Raw genomic sequence first — 19,531 nt, 5'->3', positions numbered from 1 at the left:
TGTACCTTGGCAGGGGCCCAGAGGAGAGACCAGTGCTAATGCTATTGCTATCAGATGCTATACCGGGGGCCCAGAGGAGAGACCAGTGCTAATGCTATTGCTATCAGATGCTGTACCTGTGGGCCCAGAGGAGAGACCAGTGCTAATGCTATTGCTATCAGATGCTGTACCTTGGCAGGGGCCCAGAGGAGAGACCAGTGCTAATGCTATTGCTATCAGATGCTGTACCTTGGCAGGGCCCAGAGGAGAGACCAGTGCTAATGCTATTGCTATCAGATGCTGTACCGGGGGCCCAGAGGAGAGACCAGTGCTAATGCTATTGCTATCAGATGCTGTACCTGTGGGCCCAGAGGAGAGACCAGTGCTAATGCTATTGCTATCAGATGCTGTACCTGGGGGCCCAGAGGAGAGACCAGTGCTAATGCTATTGCTATCAGATGCTATACCGGGGGCCCAGAGGAGAGACCAGTGCTAATGCTATTGCTATCAGATGCTGTACCTGGGGGCCCAGAGGAGAGACCAGTGCTAATGCTATTGCTATCAGATGCTGTACCTGGGGGCCCAGAGGAGAGACCAGTGCTAATGCTATTGCTATCAGATGCTGTACCTGTGGGCCCAGAGGAGAGACCAGTGCTAATGCTATTGCTATCAGATGCTATACCTGGGGGCCCAGAGGAGAGACCAGTGCTAATGCTATTGCTATCAGATGCTGTACCTGGGGGCCCAGAGGAGAGACCAGTGCTAATGCTATTGCTATCAGATGCTGTACCTTGGCAGGGGCCCAGAGGAGAGACCAGTGCTAATGCTATTGCTATCAGATGCTGTACCTTGGCAGGGGCCCAGAGGAGAGACCAGTGCTAATGCTATTGCTATCAGATGCTGTACCTGGGGGCCCAGAGGAGAGACCAGTGCTAATGCTATTGCTATCAGATGCTGTACCTTGGCAGGGGCCCAGAGGAGAGACCAGTGCTAATGCTATTGCTATCAGATGCTGTACCTGGGGGCCCAGAGGAGAGACCAGTGCTAATGCTATTGCTATCAGATGCTGTACCTGTGGGCCCAGAGGAGAGACCAGTGCTAATGCTATTGCTATCAGATGCTGTACCTGGGGGCCCAGAGGAGAGACCAGTGCTAATGCTATTGCTATCAGATGCTGTACCTGGGGGCCCAGAGGAGAGACCAGTGCTAATGCTATTGCTATCAGATGCTGTACCTGGGGGCCCAGAGGAGAGACCAGTGCTAATGCTATTGCTATCAGATGCTGTACCTTGGCAGGGGCCCAGAGGAGAGACCAGTGCTAATGCTATTGCTATCAGATGCTGTACCTGGGGGCCCAGAGGAGAGACCAATGCTAATGCTATTGCTATCAGATGCTGTACCTTGGCAGGGGCCGAGGAGAGACCAGTGCTAATGCTATTGCTATCAGATGCTGTACCTGGCAGGGGCCCAGAGGAGAGACCAGTGCTAATGCTATTGCTATCAGATGCTGTACCTTGGCAGGGGCCGAGGAGAGACCAGTGCTAATGCTATTGCTATCAGATGCTGTACCTTGGGGCCCAGAGGAGAGACCAATGCTAATGCTATTGCTATCAGATGCTGTACCTTGGGGGGCCCAGAGGAGAGACCAGTGCTAATGCTATTGCTATCAGATGCTGTACCTGGGGGCCCAGAGGAGAGACCAGTGCTAATGCTATTGCTATCAGATGCTGTACCTTGGCAGGGCCCAGAGGAGAGACCAGTGCTAATGCTATTGCTATCAGATGCTATACCTGGGGGCCCAGAGGAGAGACCAGTGCTAATGCTATTGCTATCAGATGCTGTACCTGGGGCCCAGAGGAGAGACCAATGCTAATGCTATTGCTATCAGATGCTGTACCTTGGCAGGGGCCCAGAGGAGAGACCAGTGCTAATGCTATTGCTATCAGATGCTGTACCTGGGGCCCAGAGGAGAGACCAGTGCTAATGCTATTGCTATCAGATGCTATACCGGGGGCCCAGAGGAGAGACCAGTGCTAATGCTATTGCTATCAGATGCTGTACCTGTGGGCCCAGAGGAGAGACCAGTGCTAATGCTATTGCTATCAGATGCTGTACCTGGGGGCCCAGAGGAGAGACCAGTGCTAATGCTATTGCTATCAGATGCTATACCGGGGGCCCAGAGGAGAGACCAGTGCTAATGCTATTGCTATCAGATGCTGTACCTGTGGGCCCAGAGGAGAGACCAATGCTAATGCTATTGCTATCAGATGCTGTACCTTGGCAGGGGCCCAGAGGAGAGACCAGTGCTAATGCTATTGCTATCAGATGCTGTACCTGGGGGCCCAGAGGAGAGACCAATGCTAATGCTATTGCTATCAGATGCTGTACCTTGGCAGGGGCCCAGAGGAGAGACCAGTGCTAATGCTATTGCTATCAGATGCTGTACCTTGGGGGGCCCAGAGGAGAGACCAGTGCTAATGCTATTGCTATCAGATGCTGTACCTGGGGCCCAGAGGAGAGACCAGTGCTAATGCTATTGCTATCAGATGCTGTACCTGGGGCCCAGAGGAGAGACCAGTGCTAATGCTATTGCTATCAGATGCTGTACCTGGGGGCCCAGAGGAGAGACCAATGCTAATGCTATTGCTATCAGATGCTGTACCTTGGCAGGGGCCCAGGAGGAGAGACCAGTGCTAATGCTATTGCTATCAGATGCTGTACCTTGGGGGGCCCAGAGGAGAGACCAGTGCTAATGCTATTGCTATCAGATGCTATACCTGGGGGCCCAGAGGAGAGAGACCAGTGCTAATGCTATTGCTATCAGATGCTGTACCTGGGGGCCCAGAGGAGAGACCAGTGCTAATGCTATTGCTATCAGATGCTGTACCTTGGCAGGGGCCCAGAGGAGAGACCAGTGCTAATGCTATTGCTATCAGATGCTGTACCTTGGCAGGGGCCCAGAGGAGAGACCAGTGCTAATGCTATTGCTATCAGATGCTATACCTGGGGGCCCAGAGGAGAGACCAGTGCTAATGCTATTGCTATCAGATGCTGTACCTGGGGCCCAGAGGAGAGACCAGTGCTAATGCTATTGCTATCAGATGCTGTACCTGTGGGCCCAGAGGAGAGACCAGTGCTAATGCTATTGCTATCAGATGCTGTACCTGGGGCCCAGAGGAGAGACCAATGCTAATGCTATTGCTATCAGATGCTGTACCTGGCAGGGGCCCAGAGGAGAGACCAGTGCTAATGCTATTGCTATCAGATGCTGTACCTGGGGGCCCAGAGGAGAGACCAGTGCTAATGCTATTGCTATCAGATGCTATACCGGGGGCCCAGAGGAGAGACCAGTGCTAATGCTATTGCTATCAGATGCTGTACCTGTGGGCCCAGAGGAGAGACCAGTGCTAATGCTATTGCTATCAGATGCTGTACCTGGGGGCCCAGAGGAGAGACCAATGCTAATGCTATTGCTATCAGATGCTGTACCTTGGCAGGGGCCCAGAGGAGAGACCAGTGCTAATGCTATTGCTATCAGATGCTGTACCATGGCAGGGGCCCAGAGGAGAGACCAGTGCTAATGCTATTGCTATCAGATGCTATACCTGGGGGCCCAGAGGAGAGACCAGTGCTAATGCTATTGCTATCAGATGCTGTACCTGGGGGCCCAGAGGAGAGACCAATGCTAATGCTATTGCTATCAGATGCTGTACCTTGGCAGGGGCCCAGAGGAGAGACCAGTGCTAATGCAGTGCTAATGCTATTGCTATCAGATGCTGTACCTTGGCAGGGGCCCAGAGGAGATACCAGTGCTAATGCTATTGCTATCAGATGCTATACCGGGGGCCCAGAGGAGAGACCAGTGCGAATGCTATTGCTATCAGATGCTGTACCTGGGGCCCAGAGGAGAGACCAGTGCTAAGGCTATTGATATCAGATGCTGTACCTGTGGGCCCAGAGGAGAGACCAGTGCTAATGCTATTGCTATCAGATGCTATACCGGGGGCCCAGAGGAGAGACCAGTGCTAATGCTATTGCTATCAGATGCTATACCGGGGGCCCAGAGGAGAGACCAGTGCTAATGCTATTGCTATCAGATGCTATACCGGGGGCCCAGAGGAGAGACCAGTGCTAATGCTATTGCTATCAGATGCTGTACCTGTGGGCCCAGAGGAGAGACCAGTGCTAATGCTATTGCTATCAGATGCTGTACCTGGGGGCCCAGAGGAGAGACCAATGCTAATGCTATTGCTATCAGATGCTGTACCTTGGCAGGGGCCGAGGAGAGACCAGTGCTAATGCTATTGCTATCAGATGCTGTACCTTGGCAGGGGCCCAGAGGAGAGACCAGTGCTAATGCTATTGCTATCAGATGCTATACCGGGGGCCCAGAGGAGAGACCAGTGCTAATGCTATTGCTATCAGATGCTGTACCTTGGCAGGGGCCCAGAGGAGAGACCAGTGCTAATGCTATTGCTATCAGATGCTGTACCTGGGGGCCCAGAGGAGAGACCAATGCTAATGCTATTGCTATCAGATGCTGTACCTTGGCAGGGGCCCAGAGGAGAGACCAGTGCTAATGCTATTGCTATCAGATGCTGTACCTGTGGGCCCAGAGGAGAGACCAGTGCTAATGCTATTGCTATCAGATGCTGTACCTGGGGCCCAGAGGAGAGACCAGTGCTAATGCTATTGCTATCAGATGCTATACCGGGGGCCCAGAGGAGAGACCAGTGCTAATGCTATTGCTATCAGATGCTGTACCTTGGCAGGGGCCCAGAGGAGAGACCAGTGCTAATGCTATTGCTATCAGATGCTGTACCTTGGCAGGGGCCCAGAGGAGAGACCAGTGCTAATGCTATTGCTATCAGATGCTGTACCTTGGCAGGGGCCCAGAGGAGAGACCAGTGCTAATGCTATTGCTATCAGATGCTGTACCTGTGGGCCCAGAGGAGAGACCAGTGCTAATGCTATTGCTATCAGATGCTGTACCTTGGCAGGGGCCCAGAGGAGAGACCAGTGCTAATGCTATTGCTATCAGATGCTGTACCTTGGCAGGGGCCCAGAGGAGAGACCAGTGCTAATGCTATTGCTATCAGATGCTGTACCTTGGCAGGGGCCCAGAGGAGAGACCAGTGCTAATGCTATTGCTATCAGATGCTGTACCTTGGGGCCCAGAGGAGAGACCAATGCTAATGCTATTGCTATCAGATGCTGTACCTTGGCAGGGGCCGAGGAGAGACCAGTGCTAATGCTATTGCTATCAGATGCTGTACCTTGGCAGGGGCCCAGAGGAGAGACCAGTGCTAATGCTATTGCTATCAGATGCTGTACCTTGGCAGGGGCCGAGGAGAGACCAGTGCTAATGCTATTGCTATCAGATGCTGTACCTTGGGGGCCCAGAGGAGAGACCAATGCTAATGCTATTGCTATCAGATGCTGTACCTTGGCAGGGGCCGAGGAGAGACCAGTGCTAATGCTATTGCTATCAGATGCTGTACCTTGGCAGGGGCCCAGAGGAGAGACCAGTGCTAATGCTATTGCTATCAGATGCTGTACCTGGCAGGGGCCCAGAGGAGAGACCAGTGCTAATGCTATTGCTATCAGATGCTGTACCTTGGCAGGGGCCCAGAGGAGAGACCAGTGCTAATGCTATTGCTATCAGATGCTGTACCTTGGCAGGGGCCCAGAGGAGAGACCAGTGCTAATGCTATTGCTATCAGATGCTGTACCTTGGCAGGGGCCCAGAGGAGAGACCAGTGCTAATGCTATTGCTATCAGATGCTGTACCTTGGGGGCCCAGAGGAGAGACCAGTGCTAATGCTATTGCTATCAGATGCTGTACCTGGGGGCCCAGAGGAGAGACCAGTGCTAATGCTATTGCTATCAGATGCTGTACCTGTGGGCCCAGAGGAGAGACCAGTGCTAATGCTATTGCTATCAGATGCTGTACCTTGGCAGGGGCCCAGAGGAGAGACCAGTGCTAATGCTATTGCTATCAGATGCTGTACCTGGGGCCCAGAGGAGAGACCAGTGCTAATGCTATTGCTATCAGATGCTGTACCTGTGGGCCCAGAGGAGAGACCAGTGCTAATGCTATTGCTATCAGATGCTGTACCTGGGGGCCCAGAGGAGAGACCAGTGCTAATGCTATTGCTATCAGATGCTATACAGAGGAGAGACCAGTGCTAATGCTATTGCTATCAGATGCTGTACCTGGGGGCCCAGAGGAGAGACCAGTGCTAATGCTATTGCTATCAGATGCTGTACCTGGGGGCCCAGAGGAGAGACCAGTGCTAATGCTATTGCTATCAGATGCTATACCGGGGGCCCAGAGGAGAGACCAGTGCTAATGCTATTGCTATCAGATGCTGTACCTGTGGGCCCAGAGGAGAGACCAGTGCTAATGCTATTGCTATCAGATGCTGTACCTTGGCAGGGGCCCAGAGGAGAGACCAGTGCTAATGCTATTGCTATCAGATGCTGTACCTTGGCAGGGGCCCAGAGGAGAGACCAGTGCTAATGCTATTGCTATCAGATGCTATACCGGGGGCCCAGAGGAGAGACCAGTGCTAATGCTATTGCTATCAGATGCTGTACCTGTGGGCCCAGAGGAGAGACCAGTGCTAATGCTATTGCTATCAGATGCTGTACCTGGGGGCCCAGAGGAGAGACCAGTGCTAATGCTATTGCTATCAGATGCTATACCGGGGGCCCAGAGGAGAGACCAGTGCTAATGCTATTGCTATCAGATGCTGTACCTTGGCAGGGGCCCAGAGGAGAGACCAGTGCTAATGCTATTGCTATCAGATGCTGTACCTGTGGGCCCAGAGGAGAGACCAGTGCTAATGCTATTGCTATCAGATGCTGTACCTGGGGGCCCAGAGGAGAGACCAGTGCTAATGCTATTGCTATCAGATGCTGTACCTGGGGGCCCAGAGGAGAGACCAGTGCTAATGCTATTGCTATCAGATGCTGTACCTTGGCAGGGGCCCAGTGGAGAGACCAGTGCTAATGCTATTGCTATCAGATGCTATACCGGGGGCCCAGAGGAGAGACCAGTGCTAATGCTATTGCTATCAGATGCTGTACCTGTGGGCCCAGAGGAGAGACCAGTGCTAATGCTATTGCTATCAGATGCTGTACCTGGGGGCCCAGAGGAGAGACCAGTGCTAATGCTATTGCTATCAGATGCTATACCGGGGGCCCAGAGGAGAGACCAGTGCTAATGCTATTGCTATCAGATGCTGTACCTTGGCAGGGGCCCAGAGGAGAGACCAGTGCTAATGCTATTGCTATCAGATGCTGTACCTTGGCAGGGGCCCAGAGGAGAGACCAGTGCTAATGCTATTGCTATCAGATGCTGTACCTGTGGGCCCAGAGGAGAGACCAGTGCTAATGCTATTGCTATCAGATGCTGTACCTGGGGGCCCAGAGGAGAGACCAGTGCTAATGCTATTGCTATCAGATGCTGTACCTTGGCAGGGGCCCAGAGGAGAGACCAGTGCTAATGCTATTGCTATCAGATGCTGTACCTTGGCAGGGGCCCAGAGGAGAGACCAGTGCTAATGCTATTGCTATCAGATGCTGTACCTTGGCAGGGCCCAGAGGAGAGACCAGTGCTAATGCTATTGCTATCAGATGCTGTACCTTGGCAGGGGCCGAGGAGAGACCAGTGCTAATGCTATTGCTATCAGATGCTGTACCTTGGCAGGGGCCCAGAGGAGAGACCAGTGCTAATGCTATTGCTATCAGATGCTGTACCTGGCAGGGCCCAGAGGAGAGACCAGTGCTAATGCTATTGCTATCAGATGCTGTACCTTGGGGGGCCCAGAGGAGAGACCAGTGCTAATGCTATTGCTATCAGATGCTGTACCTTGGGGGGGCCCAGAGGAGAGACCAGTGCTAATGCTATTGCTATCAGATGCTGTACCTGGGGGCCCAGAGGAGAGACCAGTGCTAATGCTATTGCTATCAGATGCTGTACCTTGGCAGGGGCCCAGAGGAGAGACCAGTGCTAATGCTATTGCTATCAGATGCTGTACCTGGGGCCCAGAGGAGAGACCAGTGCTAATGCTATTGCTATCAGATGCTGTACCTGGGGGCCCAGAGGAGAGACCAGTGCTAATGCTATTGCTATCAGATGCTGTACCTGGCAGGGGCCCAGAGGAGAGACCAGTGCTAATGCTATTGCTATCAGATGCTGTACCTTGGCAGGGGCCCAGGGAGAGACCAGTGCTAATGCTATTGCTATCAGATGCTATACCGGGGCCCAGAGGAGAGACCAGTGCTAATGCTATTGCTATCAGATGCTGTACCTGTGGGCCCAGAGGAGAGACCAGTGCTAATGCTATTGCTATCAGATGCTGTACCTTGGCAGGGGCCCAGAGGAGAGACCAGTGCTAATGCTATTGCTATCAGATGCTGTACCGGGGGCCCAGAGGAGAGACCAGTGCTAATGCTATTGCTATCAGATGCTGTACCTGGGGGCCCAGAGGAGAGACCAGTGCTAATGCTATTGCTATCAGATGCTGTACCTGGGGGCCCAGAGGAGAGACCAGTGCTAATGCTATTGCTATCAGATGCTGTACCTGGGGGCCCAGAGGAGAGACCAGTGCTAATGCTATTGCTATCAGATGCTGTACCTGGGGGCCCAGAGGAGAGACCAGTGCTAATGCTATTGCTATCAGATGCTGTACCTTGGCAGGGGCCCAGAGGAGAGACCAGTGCTAATGCTATTGCTATCAGATGCTATACCGGGGGCCCAGAGGAGAGACCAGTGCTAATGCTATTGCTATCAGATGCTGTACCTGTGGGCCCAGAGGAGAGACCAGTGCTAATGCTATTGCTATCAGATGCTGTACCTTGGGGGCCCAGAGGAGAGACCAGTGCTAATGCTATTGCTATCAGATGCTGTACCTGTGGGGCCCAGAGGAGAGACCAGTGCTAATGCTATTGCTATCAGATGCTGTACCGGGGCCCAGAGGAGAGACCAGTGCTAATGCTATTGCTATCAGATGCTGTACCTGTGGGCCCAGAGGAGAGACCAGTGCTAATGCTATTGCTATCAGATGCTGTACCTGGGGGCCCAGAGGAGAGACCAGTGCTAATGCTATTGCTATCAGATGCTGTACCTGGGGGCCCAGAGGAGAGACCAGTGCTAATGCTATTGCTATCAGATGCTGTACCTTGGCAGGGGCCCAGAGGAGAGACCAGTGCTAATGCTATTGCTATCAGATGCTGTACCTGTGGGCCCAGAGGAGAGACCAGTGCTAATGCTATTGCTATCAGATGCTGTACCTGGGGGCCCAGAGGAGAGACCAGTGCTAATGCTATTGCTATCAGATGCTGTACCTGGGGGCCCAGAGGAGAGACCAGTGCTAATGCTATTGCTATCAGATGCTGTACCTTGGCAGGGGCCCAGAGGAGAGACCAGTGCTAATGCTATTGCTATCAGATGCTGTACCTGGGGGCCCAGAGGAGAGACCAGTGCTAATGCTATTGCTATCAGATGCTGTACCTTGCCAGGGGCCCAGAGGAGAGACCAGTGCTAATGCTATTGCTATCAGATGCTGTACCTGGGGGCCCAGAGGAGAGACCAGTGCTAATGCTATTGCTATCAGATGCTGTACCTGGGGGCCCAGAGGAGAGACCAGTGCTAATGCTATTGCTATCAGATGCTGTACCTGGGGGCCCAGAGGAGAGACCAATGCTAATGCTATTGCTATCAGATGCTGTACCTTGGCAGGGGCCCAGAGGAGAGACCAGTGCTAATGCTATTGCTATCAGATGCTGTACCTGGGGGCCCAGAGGAGAGACCAGTGCTAATGCTATTGCTATCAGATGCTGTACCTGGGGCCCAGAGGAGAGACCAGTGCTAATGCTATTGCTATCAGATGCTGTACCTTGGCAGGGGCCCAGAGGAGAGACCAGTGCTAATGCTATTGCTATCAGATGCTGTACCTTGGCAGGGGCCCAGAGGAGAGACCAGTGCTAATGCTATTGCTATCAGATGCTGTACCTGTGGGCCCAGAGGAGAGACCAATGCTAATGCTATTGCTATCAGATGCTATACCGGGGGCCCAGAGGAGAGACCAGTGCTAATGCTATTGCTATCAGATGCTGTACCTTGGCAGGGGCCCAGAGGAGAGACCAGTGCTAATGCTATTGCTATCAGATGCTGTACCTGGGGGCCCAGAGGAGAGACCAGTGCTAATGCTATTGCTATCAGATGCTGTACCTGTGGGCCCAGAGGAGAGACCAATGCTAATGCTATTGCTATCAGATGCTATACCGGGGGCCCAGAGGAGAGACCAGTGCTAATGCTATTGCTATCAGATGCTGTACCTGGGGGCCCAGAGGAGAGACCAGTGCTAATGCTATTGCTATCAGATGCTGTACCTGGGGGGCCCAGAGGAGAGACCAGTGCTAATGCTATTGCTATCAGATGCTATACCTGGGGCCCAGAGGAGAGACCAGTGCTAATGCTATTGCTATCAGATGCTGTACCTGTGGGCCCAGAGGAGAGACCAGTGCTAATGCTATTGCTATCAGATGCTGTACCTTGGCAGGGGCCCAGAGGAGAGACCAGTGCTAATGCTATTGCTATCAGATGCTGTACCTGGGGGCCCAGAGGAGAGACCAGTGCTAATGCTATTGCTATCAGATGCTATACCTGGGGCCCAGAGGAGAGACCAGTGCTAATGCTATTGCTATCAGATGCTGTACCTGGGGCCCAGAGGAGAGACCAGTGCTAATGCTATTGCTATCAGATGCTGTACCTTGGCAGGGGCCCAGAGGAGAGACCAGTGCTAATGCTATTGCTATCAGATGCTGTACCTGGGGGCCCAGAGGAGAGACCAGTGCTAATGCTATTGCTATCAGATGCTGTACCTTGGCAGGGGCCCAGAGGAGAGACCAGTGCTAATGCTATTGCTATCAGATGCTGTACCTGGGGGGCCCAGAGGAGAGACCAGTGCTAATGCTATTGCTATCAGATGCTGTACCTGTGGGCCCAGAGGAGAGACCAGTGCTAATGCTATTGCTATCAGATGCTGTACCTTGGGGGCCCAGAGGAGAGACCAGTGCTAATGCTATTGCTATCAGATGCTGTACCTGGGGGCCCAGAGGAGAGACCAGTGCTAATGCTATTGCTATCAGATGCTGTACCTTGGCAGGGGCCCAGAGGAGAGACCAGTGCTAATGCTATTGCTATCAGATGCTGTACCTGGGGGCCCAGAGGAGAGACCAGTGCTAATGCTATTGCTATCAGATGCTGTACCTGTGGGCCCAGAGGAGAGACCAGTGCTAATGCTATTGCTATCAGATGCTGTACCTTGGCAGGGGCCCAGAGGAGAGACCAGTGCTAATGCTATTGCTATCAGATGCTGTACCTTGGCAGGGGCCCAGAGGAGAGACCAGTGCTAATGCTATTGCTATCAGATGCTGTACCTTGGCAGGGGCCCAGAGGAGAGACCAGTGCTAATGCTATTGCTATCAGATGCTGTACCTGGCAGGGGCCCAGAGGAGAGACCAGTGCTAATGCTATTGCTATCAGATGCTGTACCTTGGCAGGGGCCCAGAGGAGAGACCAGTGCTAATGCTATTGCTATCAGATGCTGTACCTGTGGGCCCAGAGGAGAGACCAATGCTAATGCTATTGCTATCAGATGCTGTACCTTGGCAGGGGCCCAGAGGAGAGACCAGTGCTAATGCTATTGCTATCAGATGCTGTACCTGGGGGCCCAGAGGAGAGACCAGTGCTAATGCTATTGCTATCAGATGCTGTACCTTGGCAGGGGCCCAGAGGAGAGACCAGTGCTAATGCTATTGCTATCAGATGCTATACCTGGGGGCCCAGAGGAGAGACCAGTGCTAATGCTATTGCTATCAGATGCTGTACCTGGGGGCCCAGAGGAGAGACCAATGCTAATGCTATTGCTATCAGATGCTGTACCTTGGCAGGGGCCCAGAGGAGAGACCAGTGCTAATGCTATTGCTATCAGATGCTGTACCTGGGGGCCCAGAGGAGAGACCAGTGCTAATGCTATTGCTATCAGATGCTATACCGGGGGCCCAGAGGAGAGACCAGTGCTAATGCTATTGCTATCAGATGCTGTACCTGGGGCCCAGAGGAGAGACCAGTGCTAATGCTATTGCTATCAGATGCTGTACCGGGGGGCCCAGAGGAGAGACCAGTGCTAATGCTATTGCTATCAGATGCTATACCGGGGGCCCAGAGGAGAGACCAGTGCTAATGCTATTGCTATCAGATGCTGTACCTGTGGGCCCAGAGGAGAGACCAGTGCTAATGCTATTGCTATCAGATGCTGTACCTGGGGGCCCAGAGGAGAGACCAGTGCTAATGCTATTGCTATCAGATGCTGTACCTGGGGGCCCAGAGGAGAGACCAGTGCTAATGCTATTGCTATCAGATGCTGTACCTTGGCAGGGGCCCAGAGGAGAGACCAGTGCTAATGCTATTGCTATCAGATGCTGTACCTGGCAGGGGCCCAGAGGAGAGACCAGTGCTAATGCTATTGCTATCAGATGCTATACCGGGGGCCCAGAGGAGAGACCAGTGCTAATGCTATTGCTATCAGATGCTGTACCTGTGGGCCCAGAGGAGAGACCAGTGCTAATGCTATTGCTATCAGATGCTGTACCTGGGGGCCCAGAGGAGAGACCAATGCTAATGCTATTGCTATCAGATGCTGTACCTTGGCAGGGGCCCAGAGGAGAGACCAGTGCTAATGCTATTGCTATCAGATGCTGTACCTTGGCAGGGGCCCAGAGGAGAGACCAGTGCTAATGCTATTGCTATCAGATGCTATACCTGGGGGCCCAGAGGAGAGACCAGTGCTAATGCTATTGCTATCAGATGCTGTACCTGGGGGCCCAGAGGAGAGACCAGTGCTAATGCTATTGCTATCAGATGCTGTACCTTGGCAGGGCCCAGAGGAGAGACCAGTGCTAATGCTATTGCTATGCTATTGCTATCAGATGCTGTACCTTGGCAGGGGCCCAGAGGAGAGACCAGTGCTAATGCTATTGCTATCAGATGCTGTACCTGGGGGCCCAGAGGAGAGACCAGTGCTAATGCTATTGCTATCAGATGCTGTACCTGGGGCCCAGAGGAGAGACCAGTGCTAATGCTATTGCTATCAGATGCTGTACCTGGGGGGCAGAGGGAGAGACCAGTGCTAATGCTATTGCTATCAGATGCTGTACCTGGGGGCCCAGAGGAGAGACCAGTGCTAATGCTATTGCTATCAGATGCTGTACCTTGGCAGGGGCCCAGAGGAGAGACCAGTGCTAATGCTATTGCTATCAGATGCTATACCGGGGGCCCAGAGGAGAGACCAGTGCTAATGCTATTGCTATCAGATGCTATACCGGGGGCCCAGAGGAGAGACCAGTGCTAATGCTATTGCTATCAGATGCTGTACCTGTGGGCCCAGAGGAGAGACCAGTGCTAATGCTATTGCTATCAGATGCTGTACCTGGGGGCCCAGAGGAGAGACCAGTGCTAATGCTATTGCTATCAGATGCTGTACCTGGGGGCCCAGAGGAGAGACCAGTGCTAATGCTATTGCTATCAGATGCTGTACCTTGGCAGGGGCCCAGAGGAGAGACCAGTGCTAATGCTATTGCTATCAGATGCTATACCTGGGGGCCCAGAGGAGAGACCAGTGCTAATGCTATTGCTATCAGATGCTGTACCTGGGGGCCCAGAGGAGAGACCAATGCTAATGCTATTGCTATCAGATGCTGTACCTTGGGGGGCCCAGAGGAGAGACCAGTGCTAATGCTATTGCTATCAGATGCTGTACCTTGGCAGGGGCCCAGAGGAGAGACCAGTGCTAATGCTATTGCTATCAGATGCTATACCGGGGCCCAGAGGAGAGACCAGTGCTAATGCTATTGCTATCAGATGCTGTACCGGGGGCCCAGAGGAGAGACCAGTGCTAATGCTATTGCTATCAGATGCTGTACCTGTGGGCCCAGAGGAGAGACCAGTGCTAATGCTATTGCTATCAGATGCTGTACCTGGGGGCCCAGAGGAGAGACCAGTGCTAATGCTATTGCTATCAGATGCTGTACCTGGGGGCCCAGAGGAGAGACCAGTGCTAATGCTATTGCTATCAGATGCTATACCTGGGGCCCAGAGGAGAGACCAGTGCTAATGCTATTGCTATCAGATGCTGTACCTGTGGGCCCAGAGGAGAGACCAGTGCTAATGCTATTGCTATCAGATGCTGTACCTGGGGGCCCAGAGGAGAGACCAATGCTAATGCTATTGCTATCAGATGCTGTACCTTGGCAGGGGCCCAGAGGAGAGACCAGTGCTAATGCTATTGCTATCAGATGCTGTACCTTGGCAGGGGCCCAGAGGAGAGACCAGTGCTAATGCTATTGCTATCAGATGCTATACCTGGGGGCCCAGAGGAGAGACCAGTGCTAATGCTATTGCTATCAGATGCTGTACCTTGGCAGGGGCCCAGAGGAGAGACCAGTGCTAATGCTATTGCTATCAGATGCTGTACCTGGGGGCCCAGAGGAGAGACCAGTGCTAATGCTATTGCTATCAGATGCTGTACCTTGGCAGGGGCCCAGAGGAGAGACCAGTGCTAATGCTATTGCTATCAGATGCTGTACCTGTGGGCCCAGAGGAGAGACCAGTGCTAATGCTATTGCTATCAGATGCTGTACCTGTGGGCCCAGAGGAGAGACCAGTGCTAATGCTATTGCTATCAGATGCTATACCGGGGGCCCAGAGGAGAGACCAGTGCTAATGCTATTGCTATCAGATGGTGTACCTTCGAGGGGCCCAGAGGAGAGACCAGTGCTAATGCTATTGCTATCAGATGCTGTACCTTGGCAGGGGCCCAGAGGAGAGACCAGTGCTAATGCTATTGCTATCAGATGCTGTACCTGTGGGCCCAGAGGAGAGACCAGTGCTAATGCTATTGCTATCAGATGCTGTACCTTGGGGGCCCAGAGGAGAGACCAGTGCTAATGCTATTGCTATCAGATGCTGTACCTTGGCAGGGGCCCAGAGGAGAGACCAGTGCTAATGCTATTGCTATCAGATGCTGTACCTTGGGGGGCCCAGAGGAGAGACCAGTGCTAATGCTATTGCTATCAGATGCTGTACCTGGCAGGGGCCCAGAGGAGAGACCAGTGCTAATGCTATTGCTATCAGATGCTGTACCTGGCAGGGGCCCAGAGGAGAGACCAGTGCTAATGCTATTGCTATCAGATGCTGTACCTTGGGGGGCCCAGAGGAGAGACCAGTGCTAATGCTATTGCTATCAGATGCTGTACCTTGGCAGGGGCCCAGAGGAGAGACCAGTGCTAATGCTATTGCTATCAGATGCTGTACCTTGGCAGGGGCCCAGAGGAGAGACCAGTGCTAATGCTATTGCTATCAGATGCTGTACCTTGGCAGGGGCCCAGAGGAGAGACCAGTGCTAATGCTATTGCTATCAGATGCTGTACCTTGGCAGGGGCCCAGAGGAGAGACCAGTGCTAATGCTATTGCTATCAGATGCTGTACCTTGGCAGGGGCCCAGAGGAGAGACCAGTGCTAATGCTATTGCTATCAGATGCTGTACCTTGGCAGGGGCCCAGAGGAGAGACCAGTGCTAATGCTATTGCTATCAGATGCTGTACCTTGGCAGGGCCCAGAGGAGAGACCAGTGCTAATGCTATTGCTATCAGATGCTGTACCTTGGCAGGGGCCCAGAGGAGAGACCAGTGCTAATGCTATTGCTATCAGATGCTGTACCTTGGCAGGGGCCCAGAGGAGAGACCAGTGCTAATGCTATTGCTATCAGATGCTATACCTGGGGGCCCAGAGGAGAGACCAGTGCTAATGCTATTGCTATCAGATGCTGTACCTGTGGGCCCAGAGGAGAGACCAATGCTAATGCTATTGCTATCAGATGCTGTACCTTGGCAGGGGCCCAGAGGAGAGACCAGTGCTAATGCTATTGCTATCAGATGCTGTACCTGGGGGCCCAGAGGAGAGACCAGTGCTAATGCTATTGCTATCAGATGCTGTACCTGTGGGCCCAGAGGAGAGACCAATGCTAATGCTATTGCTATCAGATGCTGTACCTGGGGGCCCAGAGGAGAGACCAGTGCTAATGCTATTGCTATCAGATGCTGTACCTTGGCAGGGGCCCAGAGGAGAGACCAGTGCTAATGCTATTGCTATCAGATGCTATACCGGGGGCCCAGAGGAGAGACCAGTGCTAATGCTATTGCTATCAGATGCTGTACCTGTGGGCCCAGAGGAGAGACCAGTGCTAATGCTATTGCTATCAGATGCTGTACCTGGGGGCCCAGAGGAGAGACCAGTGCTAATGCTATTGCTATCAGATGCTATACCGGGGGCCCAGAGGAGAGACCAGTGCTAATGCTATTGCTATCAGATGCTGTACCTGGGGGCCCAGAGGAGAGACCAGTGCTAATGCTATTGCTATCAGATGCTGTACCTGGCAGGGGCCCAGAGGAGAGACCAGTGCTAATGCTATTGCTATCAGATGCTGTACCTGGGGCCCAGAGGAGAGACCAGTGCTAATGCTATTGCTATCAGATGCTGTACCTGTGGGCCCAGAGGAGAGACCAGTGCTAATGCTATTGCTATCAGATGCTGTACCTTGGCAGGGGCCCAGAGGAGAGACCAGTGCTAATGCTATTGCTATCAGATGCTGTACCTTGGCAGGGGCCCAGAGGAGAGACCAGTGCTAATGCTATTGCTATCAGATGCTATACCGGGGGCCCAGAGGAGAGACCAGTGCTAATGCTATTGCTATCAGATGCTGTACCTGTGGGCCCAGAGGAGAGACCAGTGCTAATGCTATTGCTATCAGATGCTGTACCTGGGGGCCCAGAGGAGAGACCAGTGCTAATGCTATTGCTATCAGATGCTATACCGGGGGCCCAGAGGAGAGACCAGTGCTAATGCTATTGCTATCAGATGCTGTACCTTGGCAGGGGCCCAGAGGAGAGACCAGTGCTAATGCTATTGCTATCAGATGCTATACCGGGGGCCCAGAGGAGAGACCAGTGCTAATGCTATTGCTATCAGATGCTATACCGGGGGCCCAGAGGAGAGACCAGTGCTAATGCTATTGCTATCAGATGCTGTACCTGTGGGCCCAGAGGAGAGACCAGTGCTAATGCTATTGCTATCAGATGCTGTACCTTGGCAGGGGCCCAGAGGAGAGACCAGTGCTAATGCTATTGCTATCAGATGCTGTACCTGGGGGCCCAGAGGAGAGACCAGTGCTAATGCTATTGCTATCAGATGCTGTACCTGTGGGCCCAGAGGAGAGACCAGTGCTAATGCTATTGCTATCAGATGCTGTACCTGGGGGCCCAGAGGAGAGACCAGTGCTAATGCTATTGCTATCAGATGCTGTACCGGGGGCCCAGAGGAGAGACCAGTGCTAATGCTATTGCTATCAGATGCTGTACCTGGGGGCCCAGAGGAGAGACCAGTGCTAATGCTATTGCTATCAGATGCTGTACCTTGGCAGGGGCCCAGAGGAGAGACCAGTGCTAATGCTATTGCTATCAGATGCTGTACCTGTGGGCCCAGAGGAGAGACCAGTGCTAATGCTATTGCTATCAGATGCTGTACCTGTGGGCCCAGAGGAGAGACCAGTGCTAATGCTATTGCTATCAGATGCTGTACCTTGGGGGCCCAGAGGAGAGACCAGTGCTAATGCTATTGCTATCAGATGCTGTACCTTGGGGGGCCCAGAGGAGAGACCAGTGCTAATGCTATTGCTATCAGATGCTGTACCTTGGCAGGGCCCAGAGGAGAGACCAGTGCTAATGCTATTGCTATCAGATGCTGTACCTTGGCAGGGGCCCAGAGGAGAGACCAGTGCTAATGCTATTGCTATCAGATGCTGTACCTGGGGGGCCCAGAGGAGAGACCAGTGCTAATGCTATTGCTATCAGATGCTGTACCTTGGCAGGGGCCCAGAGGAGAGACCAGTGCTAATGCTATTGCTATCAGATGCTGTACCTTGGGGGGCCCAGAGGAGAGACCAGTGCTAATGCTATTGCTATCAGATGCTGTACCTTGGGGGGCCCAGAGGAGAGACCAGTGCTAATGCTATTGCTATCAGATGCTGTACCTTGGCAGGGGCCCAGAGGAGAGACCAGTGCTAATGCTATTGCTATCAGATGCTGTACCTTGGCAGGGGCCCAGAGGAGAGACCAGTGCTAATGCTATTGCTATCAGATGCTGTACCTTGGCAGGGGCCCAGAGGAGAGACCAGTGCTAATGCTATTGCTATCAGATGCTGTACCTTGGGGGGCCCAGAGGAGAGACCAGTGCTAATGCTATTGCTATCAGATGCTGTACCTTGGCAGGGGCCCAGAGGAGAGACCAGTGCTAATGCTATTGCTATCAGATGCTGTACCTGGGGGCCCAGAGGAGAGACCAGTGCTAATGCTATTGCTATCAGATGCTGTACCTTGGCAGGGGCCCAGAGGAGAGACCAGTGCTAATGCTATTGCTATCAGATGCTGTACCTTGGGGGGCCCAGAGGAGAGACCAGTGCTAATGCTATTGCTATCAGATGCTGTACCTGGGGGCCCAGAGGAGAGACCAGTGCTAATGCTATTGCTATCAGATGCTGTACCTTGGCAGGGGCCCAGAGGAGAGACCAGTGCTAATGCTATTGCTATCAGATGCTGTACCTTGGCAGGGGCCCAGAGGAGAGACCAGTGCTAATGCTATTGCTATCAGATGCTGTACCTGTGGGCCCAGAGGAGAGACCAGTGCTAATGCTATTGCTATCAGATGCTATACCGGGGGCCCAGAGGAGAGACCAGTGCTAATGCTATTGCTATCAGATGCTGTACCTGGGGGCCCAGAGGAGAGACCAGTGCTAATGCTATTGCTATCAGATGCTGTACCTTGGCAGGGGCCCAGAGGAGAGACCAGTGCTAATGCTATTGCTATCAGATGCTGTACCTTGGCAGGGGCCCAGAGGAGAGACCAGTGCTAATGCTATTGCTATCAGATGCTGTACCTTGGCAGGGGCCCAGAGGAGAGACCAGTGCTAATGCTATTGCTATCAGATGCTGTACCTTGGCAGGGGCCCAGAGGAGAGACCAGTGCTAATGCTATTGCTATCAGATGCTGTACCTGGGGGCCCAGAGGAGAGACCAGTGCTAATGCTATTGCTATCAGATGCTGTACCTTGGCAGGGGCCCAGAGGAGAGACCAGTGCTAATGCTATTGCTATCAGATGCTGTACCTTGGCAGGGGCCCAGAGGAGAGACCAGTGCTAATGCTATTGCTATCAGATGCTGTACCTTGGCAGGGGCCCAGAGGAGAGACCAGTGCTAATGCTATTGCTATCAGATGCTGTACCTGTGGGGCCCAGAGGAGAGACCAGTGCTAATGCTATTGCTATCAGATGCTGTACCTTGGCAGGGGCCCAGAGGAGAGACCAGTGCTAATGCTATTGCTATCAGATGCTGTACCTGGGGGCCCAGAGGAGAGACCAGTGCTAATGCT

General features: G+C 53.0%; 1 long non-coding RNA gene across 3 annotated transcripts; it reads right to left on the bottom strand.

Moving 5' to 3' along the window:
• Positions 1-1,165: 1,165 nt before the first annotated feature.
• On the bottom strand, positions 1,166-14,391 carry LOC127929194 (uncharacterized). Of its 3 annotated transcripts, none has more exons than XR_008133779.1 (3): positions 14,190-14,391; positions 4,139-4,302; positions 1,166-1,435 (listed from the first exon to the last, which is right to left on the bottom strand). It is a non-coding gene; the product is annotated as an uncharacterized LOC127929194 (long non-coding RNA). The 3 variants fall into 3 exon arrangements; XR_008133778.1 differs by lacking the exon at positions 14,190-14,391 and adding an exon at positions 12,591-12,868; XR_008133780.1 differs by lacking the exons at positions 1,166-1,435; positions 14,190-14,391 and adding exons at positions 1,475-1,548; positions 12,591-12,868.
• Positions 14,392-19,531: the final 5,140 nt, after the last annotated feature.

This window comes from Oncorhynchus keta, unplaced genomic scaffold (genome assembly GCF_023373465.1).
Source record: "Oncorhynchus keta strain PuntledgeMale-10-30-2019 unplaced genomic scaffold, Oket_V2 Un_scaffold_5695_pilon_pilon, whole genome shotgun sequence".
In the NCBI taxonomy this organism is placed as follows: Eukaryota; Metazoa; Chordata; class Actinopteri; order Salmoniformes; family Salmonidae; genus Oncorhynchus; species Oncorhynchus keta.
The sequence above is the reverse complement of the archived record's forward strand: the minus strand, read 5'-3'. Positions and strand labels throughout refer to the sequence as shown.